The sequence below is a fragment of the Caloenas nicobarica genome, chromosome 5, assembly GCF_036013445.1.
Source record: "Caloenas nicobarica isolate bCalNic1 chromosome 5, bCalNic1.hap1, whole genome shotgun sequence".
Classification (NCBI taxonomy): Eukaryota; Metazoa; Chordata; class Aves; order Columbiformes; family Columbidae; genus Caloenas; species Caloenas nicobarica.
Window position 1 is genome coordinate 65,424,272 of NC_088249.1, and position 18,568 is coordinate 65,442,839.

Genomic DNA, 18,568 nt, shown 5'->3' on the forward strand with positions numbered 1-18,568 from the left:
ACATTTGGCCCTTTGAAGGCAACCACGAGGCTGATGTGACCCCGCTGAAAATGAGTTTGAGACCCCTGCAGTAAAGATTCTTTTGCCATATTTATGATTATGTGTTCAGAACTGCCAAAGCACGAAATGTGAATCTTTCCTATTCCAAGGTATTCTCCCATTGTAAAAGTGGTGTTCCATTTGGAACAGGATAGTAACTGCAGAAAGTGGTAAAAGTGTCCATTGCATTTATCTGTATAATTAAACACAGCTAAGCACACTTATTACAGAACTATACAAATAACATTCCTGGCACTTCAGTATATTCATTTATTGGTAGCACTAGAAATCTGACTAAATTAGCCAGCTATGTGAACTCAAAACCATCAAGTAATTTAGAAGGTGTATGAGTTTAATACATCCTGAGTGTGTCTAATACCTTGGCTAAGCACAGGAATTCAGCTAACGAGAGTTCTCATAGATTACTTTAAGACACGGCAGGACTGGAAGATGATATTTCCTTGTCTACAAGTCTATCACTCTCAAGTCATCTTTTCAACACAGGAAGTTATCTGCTACCTGGGGCAACAATGTGCACTTGGACACAATTAGCCTGCTGTCTGAAGATATTTAAGAATCAGCCACATAAGGCTCTCATACAAAGTTGTCAAAAAAGCTCAACTGATCATTTTAACTAAGCCCATTTAAAGTACCTGAATAAACTGATGCAAAATAAAAGCAACTTTTGCACATTTGAACTGCATGTTTCCTTTACATCACTTATTTCCAGTGTAGAAATAAAGACGAGCTCAAATGAATAGTGTTTCTCTTTCTATATCTCTCCGTAGATCTGTCAGGTACTGAGGTGAATTAGCACTGATGCCATTCAAAGCTCACAGTATAAGGATGAGCTTTATCCATGTCGGTACGCAAAATCACACATGGAGGCATAAATTCAGTGTTACGTTCAGTCCACTCTGCTGAAAGCAGAAGTTGGTCCAACAGCCTGAATCATCTGTCAGGGGCTATTTTTGAAACCAATATAGCTCAGGCAGGAAGTGCAAGAGCATATATGTGCATGCGTATCTGTGCTGCTGAACACCATATGAGGGCCAGATCTATTTTCTGAAGTCGATTCTTACTCCTGGTTTGGTTTGGTTTTGTTTTTTATTGCAAGACACTTCCTGAAAACTCCGCTCTGGTAATCCTACAGGGTATAGTAACAAGTACTGAGGTTTTATTCCTACCTGGATCATCTAGCTGATGTGTATATGGATGAATTCCTCTCTTGTTTTCCTGACCCCTTTTATCTTTCAGGCCAGTGCATGATGTAAATATTTAGTATGTGCTCCCACTTGACACTGTCTCGGTTAACATAATATTTTACTATCATACTATAAATTCTTTTAAAATTGTGCTCAACGGAAGGTCCTTCTGCATTGTTGTACAGTATTTCTGCCCTGCTGCCCATCCATGAAAAAGCACGTTGAAAAAAAAAAAAAAGTTGTGGATTTTATATTTTTCCCCGAAGTATTTTGATGCTGAGCAGAATGTCAGGCAGATGAATAGTCATGTGCGTCATTGTAAATACATCATATGTCAGTTGGTGTTCTCAGGCCTGAGAGTTGCACTGCCAGTGCAGAAATACTGACTTTGAACATTTCACTGTGAATACCCTTGTTAGTGTTTCTGTTATGGTAAGAGAATTATTGCCTGCAAATGTTTTGCCAGCCTCTAATAACAAACTATTACTATAGAAAATCAAAGTCAGTGAGAAATTGATTGTCTGAGAGGCAATTCACAAGTGCCTGGTGAGCTGTACCTTAGCACGATAGTGACTACATCTTATTGACTGTGAAAATTAAGCAAGAAAATCAGCATGATGTAACAATCTGCGTGGACAAAAAAAAACAGTACAAAGCTGTCCAATAGTTTGTGCATCGCTCTTGGTATTAATGTAAAAGACGCCTGACATGATACACAGCCATGTATACCTCTGCAAAATGCCTGGCAAGTCAGAAAAAGCGGGTGGCTATAGGGTGATTGTTTATGGGGAAACCCCACACGGGACTAGAGTTGCCCCTGTCTCGTTTAGGCAACTGAGGTGTCAAAAGCAGCAAAACGCCCTTTCTCAGGTTAGCGACACCTTCCTTATCCCTCTTCTCTCTATTCTGCAAGCTGAGGCTTGTAAGCACAGGGGGAGAAGTTAAGTTTTAGTCCAGCAGCACAAATACTGAAGTAACTTACTTCCCCAGCTGGAACAAGGAGGAACCGTAGAAGGAATTGCAGCTCTCTGAGTCATAACTTCCTCCTTGGAGTTTCTCTTGGAGTAGCAGCTCTGCACTATCCCTTAGGCTGACTTTAGAGTTAAGCTCGTCCATCCTCTCATCTGCAAAGCAATAGAGAGAGAGAGAAGGAAAGACAGCAAGGCAGTGGATTATCATGCCCTCAAATCTCCTGATTGCAGCTCTAAATATAGCCAAACAAGTAAAAATCTGTTTCTGGAAACAGTACAACTATTTAGCTCCCAACCCTTCAAACAACATACATTAAAAAAAGAAAAAAAAAATCAACCAAAAAGCCTCCAACCAGTTCTCTCCCGACCAAAATCCTGTATGTGGAACCATGTTAAGCACATTCTGGTCTCCAGCCAGAAAGTGAAAAATTCCCAACCGCCACACCTATCCAGGGTGTGACTAGAGACTATCAACCAGTTTATATTTGCACTTTGATATACAGCACATGCTTAACATCATATGGTGTATCCTTGGAAAAAAAATAGCAACAAGTTTCAACATAGAAATTGTGTTAGATTAGGAGGCCAGAAAAAATACGAGCCAATGAGTTGTAGAATGACTTGAGGTAGCGTATAAGATCTCATCTTAAAAAATAACACGAGGGCAGTTCATTGCAGATGAAACACATAATGAAAAAAAAACATTCCAAACTTTTCATTTGAAAAAAAGAGATTACAAATAAAATAAGCTCAGGCATGCCAAGTGTAAAATCTTTGATATGGAAATGCAGTAATGGTTAAATGAAATGGGCTGAAAATCTATTTATCAACAGTCTGTAATGCCTAGTTGGATCGTCCCATGAGAAAAGCAAATAAAGAGTAGTAGGAGAATACAGAGACACTGTTAAAAAGTTTACATACCTCCTGCTTTCATACCTCAAGATACAGTCCTCCACCTTAACTAGAGATTTTGAGAAGTTAAAAAGCTGGTACGAAAACACACCTCAAATAATCCAGGAAACCTGCCCTGAGACCCAGATTTTCAGGAGTTGTCTGGTATGTTCAGCCTGATTATTAATATAATAAAGGGACCTGATCTCTGGGCAGCAAAAAGGAGCCCTCTGGCATCAGGTCCCCCGTGAGCATCTTGGATGAATGTCCCCAAACATTTCTGAAAGCCTCAGCTGGGGCCACCGGCAACGGCGAGGCCGCTCCAGAAGGTATTAATACGTATTCATGGAAACGCCGCTGTGAGAAAGACCTGCAGATCGTGCTCTCTGCGACACCGCCCAACTTCAAGGAGCTCCGCGCACCCAAGTGAATACAGAATTTGGCCCGTTTCCGTTACCTCCAATTCATTTTTCTCTTTATTCACACTAGCCTCCTATTACATTATTGCCAATGGGCATGTAAGTCATTACTGCGCCCTACATGTGAATCACAAACGCAAGTGCCATGGAAATTAAACTCCTTGACCTGCTCGCATTTTTCTCTTTGATGTCAGACTGAATAGGCATTTTTGACTGGAACATAGTTTTAATTTTGAGAGCTGGCAAGACAACCATAACCTTTTCTGCAAGGAAATACACCGAAGAATTCTTTGTTGTTCTTCCCGAATGACTTTCCTGAAGAAAGAGTGTCAGCAAATAGCATTACAGAAGACCCAAATCACATTTTCATCGTGTTCAAATGCAGGAAACAGAAAAAACCAGCTACCGTGTTCCTGTTCACACCAGCAAATACACAACCCTAACGGTATCACTCCGAGCAAGCCACAAGATTCCCATTAACCCGACACAGAAATGGAAGATATGTTTCATTCGTTGCCGAGGACTTCTCTCCGCAGTTGCAACCTGGCTGCAGGGACATCGCGGCGGTGTGCAACCCACGGGGCAGCTGCGTGCTCCAGCTCTGAGCCCCAAATGTCCTGGGGGAGCTGGGGCAGATGGAGGTTTTGGGACCCAAGAGCCATTTTCCAGCAGCAGCTTATTCCTGTAAATCGAGAGGTGCTGCTGTTTCAGAGACTTGGGGCTCCCACCGGCAAAAGGCTCGGTAATGTGCAAGTGATCCAGGACCAATATTACATTTCCACTTGAAATCATGGGATGTTTTGCTGAAAACACTGCAGAGGTGTCTGGTTTGAAATCTACAGTTTCCCATCTCTCTGTTGCTGACCTGTTTAAAATAATAAAAATAGAAAGCGTTCCAAGATGGATGATACCGGGGCCAGGGATCAAAACCTCACTTGTGTTTCTAAAGGCTCTTTCCATGCTTGGAAACCTGGTTCTTGCATTCATCAAATACAGAGGACTCTTTTTTTACACTTTCTCAGCCAGGAGACTTCAAAAACGGAGATGTCTAGGCCATCTATTATGCTCCTAGTTTTTTTCTTTGGTTCACAATATGTTTTTTTAAAGGTACAGGGTTTCAGGTAAATAAATATTCCAGAACTAGAAAATAAGAACATAACGAAATTATACATTCATGCTATTTACGGGAAGATTTTGTTTCAGACATGTGGCTATCTAGGAAAAAATATTGTTTGATACACTGTTCTGTAATTTGTCAGTTAGGCCTTTCTTAGAACTTTCAGTCTGGCAAAGAGGCAGAAAATCATTTTACGGCGGGGAAGATGGCACAGACGTTGACTTGTTAGAGTTCCGGATGGACTCAAGGACTCACAGAAAGTCAAATTTTATAGCTAAACAGCTGGAAAGGGAAATTTTCATTGCCTAATCATTACAAGTAACTGCACAGTTAAGATTACAAGAAGAACAGACTACCTATTTTGAACCAATTTTTCAAACCTCCTCAAATCCACAAATATAGTTAATTGACTACAAAATGGATCTGTCAAAGCCTGGAACACAAATTTGAGGTTGTTTGGTAAAGATGTAGAATAGTACTTCTGAAAAGTCATGATTTTCAGCTTTCTTCTGAGATTTGTCTTCTGTAGAGAAAGGGGGAAATAAATTTTGAGAACTATGAACTAGTTACATCACTACACTGCTTGTCTGCAGATAGAAGGTGAAATTCTAGATTAAGGTAAAGCCAGCACCATTTTATCATTGATTTTGAAAGAACCGAGGTTGACAGAAAGTAGAGGGAAAAAGGACAAGGCAGGTGTCTTGGGTTTAGGTCCATAATGCTTAAAGATGCCACTGTGGGGTCTCTCTTTAAAAACAGAGTAGTGTCACCACTCCCTGGACACTCTGTATTTCTATTCCTATTTTTTTTTTCAGCAGATAGGAGTCAGCGAGAAACACAATTTCTGCATTGATGCATTTAAATTCTATAGGTGCAAGTACATAATGCAGAAGAAACTAATCAGGAAAGGCTAACGGTGACAAAAGCAACTTAGTCATTGCAGCCAAAGTATTTGCTAGGTAAGTAAGTTTTTTGTTTCCAAGGAATGAGGCTGTAACTATCAGTTGCTTTGACCTAAAAGAATGGGCTATTTCTGGATTTACAAGGCACTTTTGCTCCCCTTGCAATGAGATTTTAGAAGTTTTCTCTACACAGCCGATATCCAAATGCACATAAAGGAGGCAAAGCTTAGCTCTGGATTCGAAGAAGAGTGGATATGAACTCCTAAACCAAGTGAAAGCAGCCTTGGGAAGTGTGGATGCTCATGGATTTGTGTGTCTGAGGCCTTGAATTTTTGCTAGTGAACCATCATTCGTTAGTACAGAGTAGTGGTGTGTTTCACACTGGGGAGATGGATGGGACACAGGCTCATCAACAGCCACGAGAATCCAAAACCTCCAGCTCTTACGTACTATGCTGCATTCAAAAAAAAATAGAGGAATGTAATGTAAAGAAACAGGAGTCCAGAGCAGTCCTGCCCGTCAGAAATCTGCTGGTAAAAAAAGGGGTTTGTGCTAGAGAAAGGGCGGGCAGGCTCCTGAAGTGGATACTGATGTTCTCTATTTGCTGCTCAGTCCTGCCAAATAATTGTCGCACAGCACTGGGCAAGACAATTCAATTTCTCTGGGTCTGTTTCTGTGACACAGAGATAATAAAGAACAATTTCTGTCTCCAGTCCTTTGTTTCTTTTGTCTATATCAACAGTAAGCTGCTCAAGACTGGGGCTGTACCTTAACTGTATTTGCAGTGCTTAGTAGGGATGGCTCTCAGTCCCACATGTGGCCTCTAGGCACTCCGGTATTACAAAAATAATTAACCGAGAATGTGTATTTATTTAGTTAATTGTAATAACTTCAGTCAGGATATTGGACCTAATTTTAGCTTAGTCTAAGTCAGTTCATATTCATTGATTGCTCGGCTCTTTCCAAGCCTATTGCTTGTGACAATATTGGTTCACAAGCAGGATGTCAACACACACATGGAGATTTCTATTGTTTGGGGTTTGTTTTGTTTGTTTCTTTTTTTTTTCCCTGTGAAATGAGCAGGTGAGGATGCCTTACTGCCTGGAAGTTAAGTGACTTAGAACATATTTTAAATATGCCTGATGCCTATCAATTTGTGAAGATGTAGAAGGATACGATGCAACTAGAACAACTTCAGAAAGAACGCCTTAATTACTGAGAGGGATGTTGGAATCACCTTCACAGAGTCATGCTTCTGTGCCTTATCTCACTGTCACATTGTCTTTATCTTACGGGCACAAAACCACATTTTATTTTCCCGAAGAAAATCGTGTCAAAGTGCAAAGCAACTATTGAGCACCCAACGAAGTCAAGCAGAATTGTTTCTTTGATGATAAGAAGCATAAGGATTTTGGAGACCCTTCCAGCAGCTGCTGAGCACTTTCTCTTAAGTCTTGAGCATCCTCAGATCTTAAGATGTATTTAACACCCCAGAGTTTTCACTCCTGTCATATACAGATATTTTCTGTTTAGTTCAGAAAGATCACCAAAATGTTTAATTTAAAAGTGCTAAATATTACCAGCATTTTTCAGAATGCTTCCTTGTATACTGAAAGAATACAGAAGCTCATATTTGAGAGCAAATTATCATAATGTTCAACTGAAGATTTATCACGTGGTTCCTAGTAGCATCCCTGTTTGGTAGTGCATCAAACTGACTTTCTTTTTTTTAAAAGAATTCAATGCATTTTCCTCTCCAACAGCGTTCAGAAACCTACAAGTTACACAGAGACATCAGAAGTCTTTAATGCAGGTTTTCAGAGTAAATGAAACCTTTTTTTCGGTGTGGTTGCCTTTGTAATAACAGTCTTCTTATTTGTTGGATACTTATGTAACGTAAGATGAAAAGACATTTTATAGCCTTCTGGCAAGAGGACTTAAAATTAACAGCATACCTGTGGCTGCCCTAAGCCAGGGAGGGAGTCATTTTCAGGCCATGGGAAAACTGCAGTTTTGCATCCTTCGCTTCTTCTGACTTACTGGTATTCAGTATTTCCATAGACGTGTTTTCCATGAAAGCATCATCATGCACAAAAAAAAAAAAAAAAGAAAAAAGAAAAAAGAAAAATTAAGTCATTGATTCTGACGAAAGAACAAGAGAACAAGGTGGTAAATGACAACTGTCACCCATTAGCATTTCCCCAAAGCATGTGGTGGTTTAACTTATTCTTTCATTTTATATTTTCGTGCCTGGCTAGGTTCTCACATCGGGCACAGTCAATTGGCTCTCTATGCAAAAGCTGTTAACTGTCTGATTAGCCTCTGGCAGCAAAAAAACCCCAGATATAGCACACACCAGGGGTATGAATGAATCTTCAGCCTCCCGGTAGCTTTATGGGCCATATCCTGCCCAGAGTCCATAGGCCCTCACTGAACTTAAAGGGTGTTTTACAAGACAATCAATGGCCCTTCACACCAACTCCCTCTCAACATGCAAAAAGGAAAACCACAAAAAGATAATGATCTGGGTTTTGATCTCACCCATACTGGGCTGACAGTAGGGTAATGCCACTGGCTTTGGCTGATTTATTCCACCAGGGAAATGGCTTTCACAGGCTTTGGGCTGGGCCTTTAAACAAATGTAAACTTGATCAGAATCAAGCCCAATCACATTCATGCCCATTCTTGCTTTGAATATTTGTCTTCCACAGCACGTTTCCACCTGGAACCTGACTGACCTCAGCACAAAGTTTTATTATAACATTTAAAGTTAAGTTGACAAACTATTAAAAAAAAACAACGTAATTACTCTCCATTATAAACGCGGAACACTTTCAATCCTTAAAGCAGCATGGTTTGAGACAGAGTTTCCTACTCATCCACATTGATTACCAACAAATAGATACGTCAGTGCTCCCGTCCCCAAAGTAAGGCAGCTCGTGAAGACGTGCCTGAGCTCGCCAGCTTGGATATTGCTGGAACACACCCCGGCCAGCAAAACCACACGGGCCGCTGGGGAAATACTTGGGCTACTGGCCTGTCCTGAGCGTTGGGCTGCTCCAGTTGGGTTGGCTTCAATGCTTGTGCCAGCTGGTCTGGGGAGCTGGCTACGTGAGCTGCCGTCACCGCGGGGTGGATAAAGACAAGGTTCATAAAGGTGGAAGAATCCAACCTTTGGCTAAAATCACCCGACGGGGTCAGCAGAGTGAGGTTTCTGCTCTTCTCGCCCAATCCACTGGAGGTGAAGGACGTGGTGGCCAGCAGACCGTGGGCAGCACGGCTTAAGTGAAGGATATGTCAGGCCCTCAGTTACGATCCTGCCTGGAAAAATAACTCGGCTTTCCACAAAAGCCTCGTGAGATCTGTAATGACCCCACGAGGCGGAGACCCAGGTTTCACAGCTCAAGGGAGTCTGCAACTAATGGGTGTATTGCATCTGCTGGGATCAGCCAGACTAACGCTAATACTCCGACGTTGGACCTGCTAATACTCCTTTGCCTCTTCAGCCTGTGGGTTGTTTGAACTTTTTCTCTCAGCAGTAACAATTACCCGCGATACTAGAGATGGCAGCGATATTAGATCAGAAAATGACTCATTATTGAACTAGCCCTGTCAAGCAAGACAAATACAATTTAGTTGTTGGCTAATCTATTTTTCTTTGTGTTCTCAATTCATCCGAGACACTGATTACATTGCAGTCTATCATGCTAGCATTAAGTATAAGTCCTTACAATGCTCTTTGCTTTGTAAAGCGAACATTTATGAATACAATAGCTGTATTTGTCTGTCAATATTACATTACCGCTGACGTTCCGTGCATCAGCTTTCTGTGTCATAACATGTAGAGCAATATTCTGGGTTTTCAGGAGTTAAATTACGGACAGGCAGTATTTAATTTAACAGTATTTAAGCAACTAGAAGCCTCATCTAAGACACACTTTTGCTATCCGTCACCTTCATCTGCCAGCTTTTCCTTTCTCCAACTCTGTGACTAAAGTTTTGTGGCTTGATGCCGTGTTGAATCAGCTTTGGACTTTGGCCGAAGCAGGAAGGCTGACGAGCCGTTTCCAGAGGCCTTGTAGGATGCTTTTGCACCTCCACGCTGACCTTCATCAATGCAAGCAGCTCTCAGGGGTGCTCAGCACCTCCTAAGTTCTCCTCCTGCAAGAATTCAGGCTTTGCATTCGAGTTATTTATTCACACTGTACTTCCTCCCACTTTGTTTTTAGTTTTGTTTAGCACTTACTTAGCCCTTAGGAAGGCTATTTATGGAAATTTAACATTTTCATGATAAAGAAAGTGGTTTGCAACTAGAAAGAGAGGAAACCATTGATCTCGATAATAGAGAGAGAAACTTTCTAAGCTTGTATGGTTGGCAAAGCCATTACCAATTGCTAAACTTTGCAAAACAGTAAATAAGAAAAGGTGCATGGTAAAAAGGAGGTGAAAAGCATCATAAATCATGCTATCTTTCTCTATTTGAATTTAATACCAAGTAAGTTGGCATCACAGATAAGGCATTTATCAACTGTCATATTTGATGAGTCGCTACAAGCACAAGTAAAAGATCTTGCTATAGTCACTTTGTGATCAAGTCTTCTGAGAATCGGAGAGAGATAACTGATTATTTTGTGCAGGCTGAGAAAAAAAACCCAAACAACTGTGGCTTTGCAAAGCTCCATCATACATACAACAGGACTTCAATAATCAAGACTTTTGCTCCTTTTCCTAAAACTGACTACAAAATTATGCTGAAAGGACCGAAACAAACAAACAAACAAAAATAGCAATGAATTTACAATACTTTGGAAACCAAACGGCTGTGGACATTTTTCAGGAGAGGCACGAACATACACTTAATGTCCATCATCATATTTGCTTTCTACAGTGGTCCTTTAGGTCTGCTGTTGTATTTCTACTGATTGTGAGAAATTCTTGCAGAGCCTACTGGTGAATCACGATAGGTTAAACAAGCTGCTAAGTGATGTGGGAAACCCTTGCAAAGGTACTTAACTGAGACTGATACACTACACTACGCATACAACCTCTTTCCATCTGATAGTATCATACTATGTTTGGTATGGGCTGTGCGGGAGCCTGTTTCTATCAGCCTGAGCTGATGGTTCATACCACATTTCTCATGCAGATGCTTCTGTCTCCCAGATTTAACCCCTAGGCTCAGAGGACGGGAGGAAAATGAATGAAGTAACTCCTGTTCTCCCCCTTGAATACATAACACTGCATTGTACTGCCTGTCAGGTACCTTTTGAGACAATAGTTGATTTTTCTCACCTATAGCATAAGATATTATCATCATTATCGTTCCTATTATGACGTGATATCATTTAAACTAGTCCAAAATGGCATACCTGTGTGCAATTCCATCTCTCGATCAGCTGAGCCAGACGGATGAGATAATTACGCCACGAGTGCAGCCAGAGCCCCGAGCTGGTTGGGCTCCAACAGCTTGCATGTGAAGGCAGCACAGAGGGTTCCTGAAGAAGAGGCAGGTTTGTGAATAAAAGTGACTTTTCCTCACTTGTGGAAGGATGGATGCCTCACAGGCTGCCTGCTGGGCATGCAAGGCAAGCCAACATCTGGTTTGGCAAGTCTCTTCCTTATCTTCAGAGTGATACCATCGAAGGTCTCAGTCTATTCTGGTTTGGGGCTGATTCTTGCTAGACAGTGAATGACTTGAGAACATGGATAAAACCTGGATTTTTCAGGTGAGTTTAGAGACTGACACACTCACTGCTGTAGCACCTAAGTTACTAAGGACTGGATTCAACGTAGGACTCGGATATTTGAAGAGTAGGTGCCTCGACATCTAGTCCTATGGTGTGAGGTCCCTGGAGTGGGATGACAATCTGGAACAAATTTTACAATGGAACCCAGAGCGGCAAACCACCCTCCTGAGGGGCTTTGGTCCTTCTTCATCACCCAGTGGTGTGGCCAATCCTACCTGACCCCAATCTCTGTGTCCTCCTCAGGACAAAAGGAGCTGAATTTTCCTCCAGATCCATCAGACTGCCCTCCCGAAGCAACACACTCCAGCCTTTCCCTTGGTTGTTGATATTTCAAATAACACTTTGTTGCTGTTACATTTTCTGCTGTAAGGATAACAATCGCTAGTCAAAAAATATTTTTATAGCACAGAGGGTGGGCTAGGAACGAGGGATGCTGCACTTGCAAATTCCACGCATTGCACTTGAATTTTCACTTCTCGGTGCAGGAAGCGTGCACACAGAGTCCCGCGGGGATTTCTGTCAAGGCTGTTTCTCCTTGTGCTGATGGAGCAATGGGAATGGGGGAGATCTTCAGGGACTACAGCACTGCAGTTATCAAAAGGGCTGCTTGGTACCAAAGCGTCAGGCATGAAAAAGCATCAGAAATGCTAGGGAAAAAAAAAAAAAAGGGGTTTAAAATGGCTCAATGGCAGGAGGAGATCCAAGACCTCGATGAGCCCATCAGCCCAAGTCCTTCAGCCAGCCAGGAATCATCAGCAACCTTATTTCCCTGGGGAAGTGCTGAGATCTGCAATGTTTTCTTCTCCCAGCTACTATGTTAAATTCTCCTTTTTCATTCTGGCCCTTGATCATCCCAGGACACTTCTCACCAGAGATGGAATTGGCTCCTGTGGAATTGGACGAAACCATCCCGATCCAGGTACTTTGGGCTGGACATCCTCCACGCTCCATCCCAGCGCTCGCTGCACATCAGCGGTGACATATTTTACGAGTTTGTAAAGTGCAGTGGGATCCTGCACGAGGAAGGTTACTATAAACCACTAAAACCAGCTGTAGATCCACGGTTAGCATCAGTTTTCCACGGGAAAAAAATCCCACGGATGTCTGTGTGGGTTCCCAAGAGCCCCAGGTAAAGCTGGCAATTTAATCCAAGGTAAAGGATGGTAACTCTGCGATATAAAGGAAACCAACACGTATTTTCACCTGTATTTTTGCTTTCCACTGAAATGGTTCCAACCGTGGAACCATCAACAAGGAAGGACACGACCTTAATTTCCCTTTAGGGGTTGGGAACAGTTGCATTAAGAAATCTATGCAAGATCTTTCATAAAATCACACTAGCAGAGCCACGGTCAGGAGATAACAAAGAAAAAACACACCAAAGTCCCTGTTCTTTGGCACTTACAAGCTGAATTAAAGGCTAATGTAATCAAGCTGGTGATTAATCATAAACTTTTTATCAATGGACAATGATAGATTTTTCCCGCCAAAGACTCCAGCACACATTTCGCTGTCACTCAAACTTCGAGTACATGCACCCAATCTCTCCCCAGTTGCCCAAAATGAGTCTGAAATTGCTTCACGGGAGACCGTAGAATTATACCGGGGTAAAATCAGCCTGAGGAGACAATCAGAAGGTAATGGGATCCTTCCTTAAAATCCAGCACCTACACAGAGTCAAATAAATGGCTCTGAATCCATATTCCTACTGGGTGAAAAGGAATTTTTATGGCACAAGTAGTGCCTTGCTTTGTAGATGAACTACGTGTTCCTTTGGGGCATTAAATTTATAATCCCTGAGGCAAGGGCGTGAATTATCCTTGTTCCCAACAGCACACGGAGTGGCATGAAAGACGCCGGGGAGGGAAGTCGTACCTCATCCTGCCGGATAATGCTGCTGCTGTAACGGGAGGGAAACGGAGGGGTGAGAGTTTGCCACGGCCAGGAAGGGTAAAACAGCCAAGATCTGACATATTCTAATCCCTGCGAAAGGGAAAGAAAAGCCTCCTTCCGATAGGATTCCGTGTGTTATTGCAACAGCCTCACCGCAAAGCTGAGCCAGGGTGTATAGGAACGTAAAATCAGAACATCCCGCCTTGCAGCAAATAAAGCCGGGGGGGGAATATCTCTAATTAAAGTATATGCTGATATAAGAGGGTCTCTTTGTAATAAACTCCCACGTTGTAGCCTTAAACCTTAATGGTCTGTGAAAGTTATTAAGTGATGTTTTTAGCATTCAGTTTCATTCTGACAGGACTTTGTGATGTGTATTACAGAAGAATACTGTTAAGCTAATCATACTAATACCAAATCTTTGTAACATAATAGCTTCAAACATTTTGAGCACGGCACAGCTTGACTTTTCATAAATACAGAAAGACAAAACTTTTAATGATGATATTTTCCTACTGCCTCCCCAAGTCCATCTGTTAGAGTTGCTAAAGATCAAGGGCCACCATTTCTTTTTTCTACAGGCTGAACAGTGGAAAAGATATTTGGCTTCCCAGGGCCTAACTCTACACTTTTTTATTCCCTGGGACAGTCTGCTCAGGCATTACCAATTTGTCTTTTTCTTTTTAAGACATGCCTGGTATAAGTCACGGCTGAAATATAACTCCTTATCTCTGCTACTGACGACAGCTTAAATTATTAAAAGGGATTTTAAAGTTCATTTTAGGTGTCTCATTTTCACATTATTTTTCCTTTCTGCATTTCATTCAGCTTTGGTAGCAGAAGGAGCCTTATTGGAGTCACTTTTTCCTTCTGTTTATTGAAACTAATTCTACTCTGTTTGCATCTGATGAGCAGTTAAATCCAAACAGAATTAAAAAAAACCACAGGTAGTAAATACTCTGAAGCACACACCTGTGCAGAACTGCATATACTTAAAAGAAAAACTGAATTTGCATCCTAAAATTGTCAAGAAGGGCCCTTTAAGCTTGAAACAGGAGCAGATTCTTTTAAACTTTCCCAGAGAATAGCAGTGACCTTGCAGATCAGATAACCCATGGTCTACAAGAGTTCAAATATGTCATCAAGACTTTATTTTACTGCTTGGTGTTCCTTGGCCTAGTTGCTCCAATCGGGCTAATTGCACCATCCCCCTTCAAAAAAGAAAAAAAAAAAAAACAAAAACCAAAAACCCAAAAAAACCTACAAGAGGACTGAACAACCAGAACCAACGTCAGCAAAGCAGAGCCGGGCGCATGGTAGGAACGAGGATAAATGAGACTGTGTGTCAAAGGCTGGATTTTTGCTGAGTGACTGTAATCTGATGGGTACAACACACTAAACCGAATGGAAACATTTGATTAAAAATACGCTAGATCTTTGCGCAGGGCCTTATCACAACAGCCGGCGCAGGCAGGCGGCCAAGTGCCCAGCTGCAGCAGGAACGGCCGTGACAGAAACCCACAGGCCTCAGCCTTCCTCCTTCCACGGAAAGCTTGCCAGAAGGATACCTGATGTCCTCAGGACCTCCGTTGCCTTTAAATGTTTGCACTGAGAGACCAAGACCTGCTGTCACCACCCTTAAAAATGCTGACGGCTCCGCAAGCATCATCTCCCCAAGGCCATGAGCTCCTGGGGTACGTCCAGGAAGCCTCAGCCTTCCTGTGGGGTCACCTGTCTTTGTGTCCCTTTGGCTGTGGACACAATATGCTCAAGCTATACACAGATCTTAAAGTGGAGAGATAAGCTGGGGGCACAGCTTTATCACGCACTTCAAGAAAAAAACGCAGCCATCCCCCTTTTTTAGATCCTCCCTTTGCCTGCACGATATCTGGGAAATTACCTCTGCGTTCCAGGCCGTGCCGCAATTAGCACTCGCGTCACGATATGCACGCATGTGACACAAGTTCGTGCCCGGCAGAGACTTCTGTGTGTATTTTGGGTTGGAAATACATATTAAGGTTTATCTTGCGTTTTTTTTTTTTTCTTCAGGTGTCTAAAGTCTTGAATCCGTGTGCTGTACCATTTTCCAGTTGAGAATCTCCATCGGATGATTTCATCCAACTTCACCGTGTTCATCCAGACGCCTTCTTCGCCCGATGCAATCATGACAAGGGAATCCCACAAGAGCATCCCCAGATTTTTTAGCTGCATGAACAAAGATCTCCTTGCCACGTGCAAGTGAATGGAGGTTTTACACGCGCTGACGGAGCCTCAGCACTTTCTGAATGACGGGGGGGACCCGATCAATGGGCAGCAGGCGACTAAGCACTTCGATAAAGCCACTGAAGTGCCAAGCTGGGAATCAAGAAAACATAAAGGATAAAGGAAATTTCTAATGGAATGACATCACCTTTTTAATTTTGATTGCTTTTTACTTAAAAAGTGGACACTGATGCTGCCACAAACTCTAGGCTAGTAATATTAAGACCACAGAAAATTTCATACTTCGGAAACAAAGCACCTCTGATGTAGCTGTTAATCAAAACTGACATTCACGTTTTATTTTTACTTTAATTCCTCTGAAGTGCAATACACATTCAGAAAGATGGTTCCTCTTTTTTTCCACCCCCTCAAGAAGTAGCATCCAGTTTACAGTTGTAAATCTGAGCAATTTAGAAAAGGATGTAAACACAAATGAAAATTAGCCAACAAAAGAAATTCAATTGAGTTAAATAGGAGGCTATTATCATACCTGACATTCTCTTCTGTCACAAGCTGCAGCTCCATGGAGAGCGAGTCAGGTAAGAAATAACCAGAGGGGACAAAACAGCTACTGCTGAGGTTGTGCACTTACCCAAACACAGCAAAAGGAAACACTAAATATAAATAGTATACAAAGATGTAACTCTAGGATTATGTGTTTCCAGAGAGCGATGCTGTTCCGTACTCATTTTTAATCAAATTGAGCTCCACCACGAGTAAAAAAATACAAGCAGATCAAATTAAGTGTAAATATTTCTGAAGTCTTCACTAAGACTATAATCTCATCTTTCAAGGTTTTCAGTTCCTTTACTGATTTATGGCAACAAGTAGACCAGAATCCCCAAGGCTTGTCACTCTGCATCATTATTTATATTTTTACCAACCTAGTATAACTGCCCCACTCCTTTGGCACACACATAAAAGTGCAAACACACACGGCAAAAGGTGGTAGAAAACCCAAGCAATATAAGTTTATTTGATTGTAGTCATTACTGCTGTACATTACAGGTTCAATCCTGCTCCCTTTGATGTTGATGGTAATACTCCCATTGAATTCATGCGCTCCGAAAAAATGCCTGAGTTTTGCAAATTTATCATTTTGTCATCTATGCTTCAGGTCAAAATCATAATCCAGTGTTTTAGACTTGGTTTCGAGCCAAACGATTTTTACTAAAGGTTCAAAGAATGCATACTTGTCCTTCAGAGAAGTGCCAATCCACTTCACAACCAAGGAGTAAAACAGTTGAGGTTTTCAAAGTGTTCTGAGGGATGCAAACATCTTGCAGGTAACTTCAGCAATCTCATTTTCCAGGGTCTTGCTGCAAAAAACAATGAGACCCTCCTTTTGCTGGGGGCACGACGGTGCCCACCTACCTAAAAGGAGTTGGGAAAGTCATTTGCAGAACACCAGAAGCAAAGGAAACTTTCTGGATTGTTCGTGCTACTGAACCACAGTGAAATAACCTAAATCCTAATCATTTATATCATCCAGTCCACCATTTTTAAGCGAAGCAGGTTTCTCTCTCTCCTCATCCTCGTGAGAAATGTTACGCAGTAGTAAGAGGCAGGTTCTTCTGGTCATTGCAGTCGCTCAACCAAATGTGTTCAACAGGGATATTCAAGAGGTTCAGAAATAAGGCAGATGAGCTTCACTTTTAAGTCAACAGAAAGGATGAGAGAACACAGAAACAATTAGGCGGGTGTCAGATGTTGACAGGACTTTGATTTTGAAAGCCTCACCCTCCATCCCAAGTTAATGTACCAAGAACTGGGACCCTGCCAGAGGACTGGGGAACTGCCACAGGCAGTAATTAAAGAAGGTGAGGAGATTAGAAGGGAGCCAAATGCCTGATGTACAGAAGAACTGACCCCTAGAAGTGCTGCTAGCTTAAATTGGGAGTTAAAGAGTGCTAAGCATCCCCAAAAATCTGCCCCCAGAGCTGGAGAATGGGTGGTGGAGATGGTGACCAAAAATGTGACAAATCTCATTCGTATTCAGACCAGAGCCCCAAGATAAGCTTCTATCATCACACCTCTACCTCTCTATGGAGCTAACACGTTTAACCATGAAGCAAATCTACCTGGATGGAGCAACCCCCCCAGCCCAGCCTATCTGATAGTCTGGATCACAATCACTAAAGCACCTTTTCTGGCAGAGGGAGACAAACAAAATATAGGAAGACGACACCTAAGACATTCCTGAAATAGCTTTTCTGCAGCATACGTGATACACACTGATTTACTGGCACTCGTTGGGAATGATGCAAGGTACTCCACAAAATTTGATTAGGGCTTTGCCGCTAATGAATAACACAGCGTAGGAATGTTTCCAGTAAACCCTCTGTCCCCCCACCCCGGGCAAGTCATCGCATCAGCAAACTGCCCCGTTACAGTGACCTGAGTTCAGCGGGAGCAGAACTGAACCTATAATCAGCACAAAACACCTCCCTGTGGTTTTTTTGTTTCACAATATTGGTGAAAAGAGACGTGAGAAATAATAAGATCACGCTTCGAAAACTACTGCCAACATCCAATTCAACAACAAACTACTAATGGTATTTACAACGTGCCTTTAAGTTGCCTTGCAACACTACAGAGGAAGCATCAGTTTGGGTAATGGAGAAAATGTTCCTTTTCTACCTTGTAAATCAAGTTTCAATGCTCTGTGTGGCTAAGACGTGCCGTTCCACAGCTCACTAATCCATATCACACACCAGTGCCTACGTTGGTTCTTTTCATGCTGATGTGTTACCAGAACACCCTGTCAACTGAGACCTCTGGGTTAACAGCGCACAGCAAAACTGGTTTTAAAATCAAAATATTTTCCACTGCAACGTTTTCGCTTTGAGGATGTTGGTGCCTAAAGACATTGTCAATTCACCTTGGTGCTGTCTGCCAGGCTTCCTTCCCTGCCTCTCCTCCCACCGGCTCGTTTCTGGCACAGCCGAACCTGAGGTTTCCCTTGATTAAAAAAAAAAAAAAAAGAAAGAAAACCAGCCCTTGGTTCCTTCCTTTTCCTCCCCCTGCCCTCAGCCCTTTTGCCTCCCTTCTCCACTTTCTTACCACCACCATCCAAGGCCCAACTTGGGCTGAATTCCACCAGCTGCAGAAGGTGGCTGTGG